This window comes from Bombus impatiens, unplaced genomic scaffold, assembly GCF_000188095.3.
Source record: "Bombus impatiens unplaced genomic scaffold, BIMP_2.2 scf_0640, whole genome shotgun sequence".
NCBI classification, from domain to species: Eukaryota; Metazoa; Arthropoda; class Insecta; order Hymenoptera; family Apidae; genus Bombus; species Bombus impatiens.
Genome location: NT_177059.1, coordinates 1,549,626 through 1,558,042, shown reverse-complemented (window position 1 = coordinate 1,558,042; position 8,417 = coordinate 1,549,626). Strand labels below are relative to the sequence as shown.

Here is an 8,417-nt window from a genome sequence, read left to right as displayed (position 1 = left end):
TTACTGCATCTCGGCTGCAATAGCAAATACAACTCAAGTTGTGTAATCAGGGTTACACAACTTTCTCGGTGTTACCGTGAACTTTGAAAGTTCGTAACATGTTTGGTTTGTAGAAGCAGGGTTTATAGCTTGATACTTTAGAGAAGCTACGCTACAAATTGCAGCCTGCAAGAAGATCGTAGGATCATCTTATCTTGAATGTTAAAAAATGGGCGATGGAATAGAATTTACAACTTCTCCAACTTTTGAACGATAACATATGCACTAGTAACACGATATGCAGAAATATCATAGGCTGATTTATGTTTGCATATAAAATATTTTGTATTTACTGACAATTTTACACTTTGTATTGTACAAGTATTTGCTTCCTGCTCGTATTTATCTCATAAAATCAAGAGCACGGAAATATTAACAGAAAGTGATTGTAACAACTCTGACTTACCACTTTGTATTACGTATTGAACATTCGTCACAGAAAACGGCTCGTTCGAAGCTACAGACGATTACAATTAACGGATCCGCTAACAACTATTAACAGTTTATAGGATGCAATAGCTAAATGCTCGCTTTCCATTGGATTAACTTTTCTAATTCATGTTTCGCGTATCTTCGTCATGGCCGCCAACTGAATCCACTAAAACTTTGCTGAAATTAACCGAATTCCACGCAGTAAAAAGTATAGTTTGTGGCTTGTTGACTTCGTGATAACGCGAGCGTAACTATGGTAGAATGTTTCTCCGTTATTTGGACATGCAATTTTTGTTCGATACGAGAATAAAGTATCGTCATGATCCAATTTCATCCTTGCGTCCTCTTCTTCTTCAAGACTCAGTTTTTTTTTTTTTTTTTAGAAATGATCGATTGTATGGTCTCACAACGCTGGTAATATCATCCGTACAAATTATACTGCGTTTCCTTTATGATTTTTTCGATGCTTTTTTTACTCTTTTTCTCATTTTCATGTAAAAAGTGAAAGAAGCTTACTTCGTCTTCGAAAGATGGCCTCGGTAACTAGGTCTTCGTTCCACAGGGAAGAAATAAGCCTGCTTAGAAGAATTCTCGGCAAGTATGTCCACGGTATAAGCTAGTGTTCTAAAATAGCTTTCTTTAACAAACACTACGCTCCTTACGATACAACGTAATTTACAGAACCGAAGTAATACAAGGAAAATCAAACAGTTGTGATCATCGATCGTGAGATGATATTATACGTATGTATGTTGTATATTTCGATTCGTTTCCAAAAGTATTGCATGGCCGATAGCCCAAGCCATAAATGTTTCGTCAGGGTTTGGACTGGATAGCAACGTTGAGTGGTAATATTTTTAAGAAATACCACGAATATATTTTCGCCATAGTTTCGGGGTGCATAGTTTAGAGAGCCCCTAATGCCTCACAATCCGCAGCCGAGGATCATGTGCACGATGGCCATGAATCGGGGACACTCGGCGTCACGATGTCCGATGGTACGTGGAAACTGGGTAGAGCGATAAATGTTTTCTAGAAGAATCCGACTATGCAGGGGAGGATGATGAAGCCTCTGGCAAGAGGACTGAGTCAAAAAGATCAGCACTTGGAATCTTCGATATACGTATTATTCAACGCACGTTATTCGAACTGATTCGTAATTATTAATTACTTAATTCGTAATTATTAAATAATTTCAATTTACGACACGTACAGTTTCGAATTGATAATACAATTAAAACAATGGTCGTTACTGCAACAAAGAATCATATGCGCTAAGAATATCGTTGTCTATCGTTTGTAATAGAAGCGAATATTTTGTTAAATAAGAATCATTGTGATGTAAAATCTGTTCGTTCGCTATTTTTCGTAAATTATTGTCATCGATGTTTCTCTTGGAATAGAGCTGCACGTACGCATGCTTATTCGTACGGTAGGTAGAGTAACTGTGACAGGTAATATAGCAAATAGACAGGATAAATGGACACTAACGTAAAATAACGTTTTAAGTCGTAAATTTCATAAACATTATCTTTTGTTGCATTGCGGTGCACTGCAATTTTTTATCTGGAACCGCGGGAAAGCCTTCATTTTTTACGCTCGAGCAACGAAACATTTCTGACATAGTGCTTTTTATGATTTCCATTGTAAGCCGAGGAACGACCCTCCATTCGTCGCCAAGAAGTTTGTTTAGTATGAATGTCGAACCAAGCAATTTATTGCATAGTATTTTATGCTTGGAAAGCATATTTTACGGTATCAACCGTACCTACAGCGGAACGGAATTTATGGGTTTTGTGAGACACCTCGTTGCTTCTGCCTAGACGCGTACCTTCCTTTTCTCATGCAGCATAATTCTTAAGGATATCATTGCAGTCAGCGTTCAGCGAACAAACAGGATTATAATCATCCGAACTTCAGCACACGAGGAACGCGAGAAATTAATTAAAATTAGTTTTAATTGAAAATACCTTCGTACTATGTGGAAAACGCGAAATTCACTCTGTATCACGTGCAGTATCACTTTTCTGATCCTAGAGAAACTTTATGCATATATTGACGACACCAAGTATCGTATTTGGTACTCGAAGAATTCAAATACTGGTCGAGTATGTTACATTCACTGGCGGTAGATTTCCAGATGGTATTAGGCGTTCTGGAATCTCTTTTCGTGGTCTTCGTTAAATCCATTCAATTTATTTCGTCCGTATCACGTTTTAACGTAGCCTTTAATATTCTGAAGCAACGTAATTCCACAAGAAAGTTACTATCTTTCAATGAAATCGAAAGTGACATCCACGATCTCTTAATTTACGTCTACGTTCTACCTATCGCTGAACTTCTCGGATTGTTCCATTTTCTCACCTCAAATCTGCGATAGAGCGATTGAACACGAGATATCAACTAATAATTCGCTAATTTAATTCGCGTGAGAAGTCGTTACTCGACTTAAAAGAATGTTGTCTTACTGTCTTATCTCAGGGTCGTGGTAAATTAATTCCAGCCTGTAAAAAAACTGAATCTAAATTTTCGTGAAAAGTTCGTCGAACTCGGAAGATTTCTCAAAATATCAGTCGTTTGATAAAGTAGACTTTAACATACGGTAAATCTGAATACGATGACATTGAACCAATTGGAACGTTGAGCTACGAACGGACTAAATCACACGGGTAACACGCGTATGTATCCAATTTCGCCAATGACTGCTGTCTCCTCCCAACTACATTTATCAAGCGGACAACTAACAGTCTACCAGCTCGCAGTGATGTGCAGACACGATAGACAATTCGTAACGTTTGCAACAATGCACATAGAAACGACGAATAGAACGCGCAACCGCTTTCTCCGAAGTGTTATAACTCAAATATCTAAATGTTTGATTCCATCCTCGACTTTGCACTAGTAAGTGTATGTATCAAGTACAGGTTCGAAGAAACCGTTTACGGGCAAATAGTTGCACAGCCAGTGCTTGAAGTGTATCTGGAATGCTTACAAGTGCACAGCGAAGTTTAAAATAAACGAAATGCAGCGGATAAGAGAGACTTTTAATCTCGATTACCAATCTCGTTCTGTTTCCTCGCGAACGATAGTTCCATTGCTGTTCGTATTTACAATTTTCAAGAATTAACTAATGGACGCTTGATTATCGAGGGAAAACCTTCGATAAAACCAATTTTGGATAATTAAATCAGGTATCGAGCGATTACGATGGCCCGATTGTAACATGTACGTATATCAGACGAAGAATTATTTAACTTTATATTCAAATTGTTATCGATAAATTGTATCTATTCATTAGTATCAATTATTCACGTTCTATTTACTGTACGAGCGAATAACCAAATTGTTGGAAAACGCGATTAATTAGAAAATGTCGAATAGAGTATTACGTGATACATAATTTGGCAAGCAAAATGAGGATGAAAGAAAGAACAAGTATTCGTAATTTGGTACAACGATGATATTAACGTAATGGTCGAACGAATTCGCTTTAAATACGATTTCGAAGGATATCCGATTTCGTTGTCTAACTACCGGTTCAGCATAGTTTACCAGATAATTCAATTGGGGTCTATGCGATGATGAATCAGTATGTAAATGATGCCCATTAATCAAATGTCATTGTATTAGATTGGACGCGGAAACAAAATTGAGCATATAATGCGTAATAACGCGTTATGAATTCAACGATCAGAAATGGGAAACATCGAGTTCGATGTAAAAGCTAGATACAACTTATTTAACGTTATTTCATTTGGGTTAAAATCAAAGGAAGATAGACTTGTCGAAGATCTGGTCTTTAAAGAGTATCTTCGTTAACTGCATCATTTAGTGCATAGTATCGTTTGCATGTTTTCAATCTACGACAATATAATTTCAAATCATTCTCTTTTATTTCGTCTGATATTATTTCCTCTACAGAGTCGGCTAGTGACATAATAAAACAGAATTTCTTTCCAACGCACAGATATTAATATAATATGTGGTAATGTAATCGTTGACCATTTCCACCAGGCAACGGTATCGCGTAAGAAATAACCTGATATGTCGGAAGAATGAAACGGGACGGAGCAAGCTTAGAATCGAAAGCTTTTATTTACCACTTTCAACGGCGCTGTAGTCCCATAACCCCGGGCTAAAGCACACATTACTCAGAAAAGTATCTGAGCCGCTAGCACAGAGTAGCCTTCGTCTTTTATCCCCGCTGTTAATCTATATTTGTTCTGAGAGTTAAAGCAGTTTGTCCAGCAAATTTCAGTGACCGATTAACCAAACCACAATTCAAACATTCGCCGCTATTCTCGACTACTCTGAAAAATACACGCGACCAAATGTCCTCTAAATAAACTAGGTTTTGCTTCTATTGTATCGAGATTAAATCAGCTAACTGTAAAATCAGAACGGTCTGGATATCGGACGGACATTGGAACATTCAGCGTTTCGTTTACGCGAAATCTCTTCGTGGGTCGTGACGAGAAATCGGTGCTCCATCGCATCGATCAAGTTGGTTCACTTTTACCGACCTTATACAGATCATCGTGGTTGTACGTAAAATTATTTGGAAATTGGTCGAGGCGGTTAAACAGTCGACTCGGTTGTACGCTATTCCGAACACGTGTGCGTCTTCCGAACTTGCGTACTATTATTACCGAGCGTTACCGAGCGAGGTGGAGAGTCTCGGACCGGGATACAAATCCCTCGACGCTTGGACGAAAACGCGCGTGGAAAAATGTGTTTCGTCTATAGGTGTGGGTCGTTGCAAGCTGCTCGAACACCTCAGCGCAAGGCCATGGCGAAGCGTTTCCAACGGGGTGGCTAAAATTGCCTGGAGTTGCTGGAAAAGTTGCACCTGCATCTGCTTTCAACGACGTCGTTGTCAAAGATAGGGATTTGTCTGACGCGCGAAATAGAAATTCGGACGTTTAGGAGAATGAAAGATAGCGCAGCTGCCGCTTACGTTATGTATAAATCGTGTCGCACGGTTAAACTTCGCAAAAGCAGCAATATTTTGACAAGCGTTTATTGATTTTCGTCATAGTTGCGCTGTTTCACGAAGAAAGTACGACGCCGGATATCATTTCTTGATAATTAAATTTCATTGTGGTCTCTTTAACATCGACAGTCACGCGCGTATAAGTAAGAAAGGACTGAATGAACAAGTCATTTGTCATTTTTAAGCGTTATCTTTTATATAAAAAGTTTCATTCACGTTATACGATTATTATTATTTATTAAAAAAACCTTGATTTGCTAACTTAGTCTATGCTACGAGAATGGAGAAAGTTCGTAGCATTGTAAGTATAAGCTTAACGCGCTGGCTGCGTAGTTTTAAGATTAATGCCATTTCTTGATGAAGTTTCGTGATTCATTGCGGAGCAACCTCGCGGAGTAATTAAATCGTTTGACAAGTAATACGTAGCACTTTAGCACTTTCAATGCCTGACGTTCAATCGAAACATTAGTTTCCATATTACTTCCAGTTCACTTAAGAGAATACTCAAGCAGCTCCATTCACAGCGAACGGTCAATTTACGTTGAAATGAACAATCTTATGATTACTCTGCATGGAACGACCGTGTGTACCTCTCGTAGATATATTGTACATAGTACGTATACGTATATATGTATGAAATCCTTCGAAAATCGATACTTTCATGTAAACTACTGGAAATAATTTTTCCTTCCGATGAGATCTGTGGCAAAGCGTTTCTTGCTATTACAATTTGTCCATTAACAAAAATATTTGTCTTAATGCAACTGCTTGCTGTTTTGTTCGCCTTCCCCTTCTCTTCATTGAAATATGTAAAAACGAGGACAGCTGAGAACTAGATTTTACGCAATTAAGACGACGCGTAACATACGCGTGAATAGCAGCGAATGTATTAAAAGACGTATACTACCTCGATCAAAATGGTAAAATCGATTTAAATCGAAGACTTTAATTCGTTTGGCGAATTTATCAAGATCAAAATTACTTATTTAGAAAGATCGTTAAGGCGCACGGATTTTTTCAATTTTCCCTACTAGTTTTCTCAGCAACTATCGATATTTTTTCTTCACCTCCTGCGAACTTATTCCTCGTCAACTTTCGATACTTTTATCGCAAACAATATCTGTTGGCAATCGTATTATCTTAGCATATAACGATCGCGGATAATCACCGGTAAAACGCGATTTTGAGACAGTCTTAAACCCAGCAATTTATTAGGCTCTTCTCGCGAGAAACCCACTTAAAGCCCTCTTCAATTTCTTATTACGTTAATCCTCTGCAAACGAAGCTACCTCACCATTTCGAACCTTCTTATCTCTCGATCAGCAAGAAACCGTGTTCTCGTGTAGCTCAGATGACACCGTCTAATCTATCTTTTAGATGTCGAGCAGTCCTCGACGAGACTCGAGATGCAATTGAATTCATCTCGACTAGCTTCGACTCGTCGCGTCAGTCCATTTAAGAAGAGAAGCAACCCTAGGTTCGTCGTTAAGGAGAGAAGCGAATAAATTGTTCTTAGGGAGGATTGTTCTAGGATTATCGTTCTAAGGATAAATTAAAGCTATCGTCGAGTTGTTTTTTCTCGAGTTTCCGATCTGGGAACGATGTTCGATTCGCCAGAGTCTATCGCGACTCTGTGATACCCCGAAACTGAGATTAAGACCTCGAAAGAAAAGTAATCTGTAGCTGGCGGCAACGGCATACTATTTGCCTAAGTGGTAGTTAAACGTAATCAAATCGTTCGGACAAACAGCGGGCCCGGAGTTCTCGGATTAAATAGAGAACGATTATTCGAGCAATCGTATCCTACGGGTCGGTATCCGATTACCATTTGTCTGATAATCACGATACGATGGCTAATTCTGCTGCGCCGGTGTTTCGATGCACAACGAAGCGAACACTGGCGTAGACGCGGCCCGAAATTGTCTGGGGGTTGCGTAATGGAGTTTTGGATCAGTTGGCTCGTATTGTGTCGGCAGTTGTTCTCGTCAACGTCGTCAGACGTGGAAACCGCATTCCCGCGATCCGCGGTATCATGCACTCACAATCAGTGGCGCAGCAAATTGAGCGATGACGTTTCCCATTGCGCAGAAACGAAACGACGTTGCTTCGCGCAATCAACCTACGCCGGCCAATGATTTTGATCTAGTTAAAATTAAAGGGTTGGAGTTGCAGGTCAGCCTCGTTATTGGAAATTTTATAGGAATTTTATATCGTTAACTTACTTACGTCGGAAGAGATTCTTTTTGCCAGAGTCTTTCAGTAATTCGAGTAGGTCGAGGAAAATCGTATTATTTAGAATCGTTTCAGTGGGCGAAGAAATTGGAAGGCTGGAAAAAAATTGATGAAAGTTTCTTCTTTTATGGGCGCAGCTGAAATATTAGAATCGAGAAGACGGATACGTGTACGTGAGTTTTGCTTTTAATCTAGAAATCGCTAAACGTAGCGTTCCAGTAATCTATCCTCCCTTTTTACGTAGATTGAATTTTATGTCGCGACTTCGAAATATATAGAAAACAGTAAATCCAGAAATACCGGACCAAACGTTTTGCCGCCTCTGTATATATCTGTGTTTATCTACTAATCTACTTTATCGAGGCTGGTAGTGGTACGCGCTACGGATAACTAAATATTTAAACAATATAAATTTTCACGGAAAGTAGCGTTTAACCACCTCTGATCGTAAATGTTAATAGTAATTTTGTTAACGCAATTCGACCATTCGTCGAAATATTCTGATTCTAAACATATTACTTCCTCGTTGCGATAATAGATCGCTATTCAATTTCGAAACAATAGATCGCTTAAATCCATTTAGATCCTTTAAAGCCCTAGACGTAAATGACCATTGTGCGTTACGTAATATCTAAATTAACTACTGTTGCACGATATCGAACACTTTCCCTTCAGAATAATCGTTCCGCGGTAATAGGTTGGAAAATTCGCGCAAACGAAT

General features: G+C 38.8%; 1 protein-coding gene across 1 annotated transcript in view; it reads left to right on the top strand.

Moving 5' to 3' along the window:
* The first annotated feature begins 3,222 nt into the window (after window positions 1-3,222).
* Window positions 3,223-8,417, top strand: part of LOC100740546 (neural-cadherin-like) — a 100,169-nt gene continuing 94,974 nt past the window's right edge. The window contains exon 1 of the mRNA XM_033322514.1: window positions 3,223-3,696. The gene's annotated coding sequence lies outside the window, so the exon portion shown is untranslated. The remainder of the gene's footprint in view (window positions 3,697-8,417) is intronic.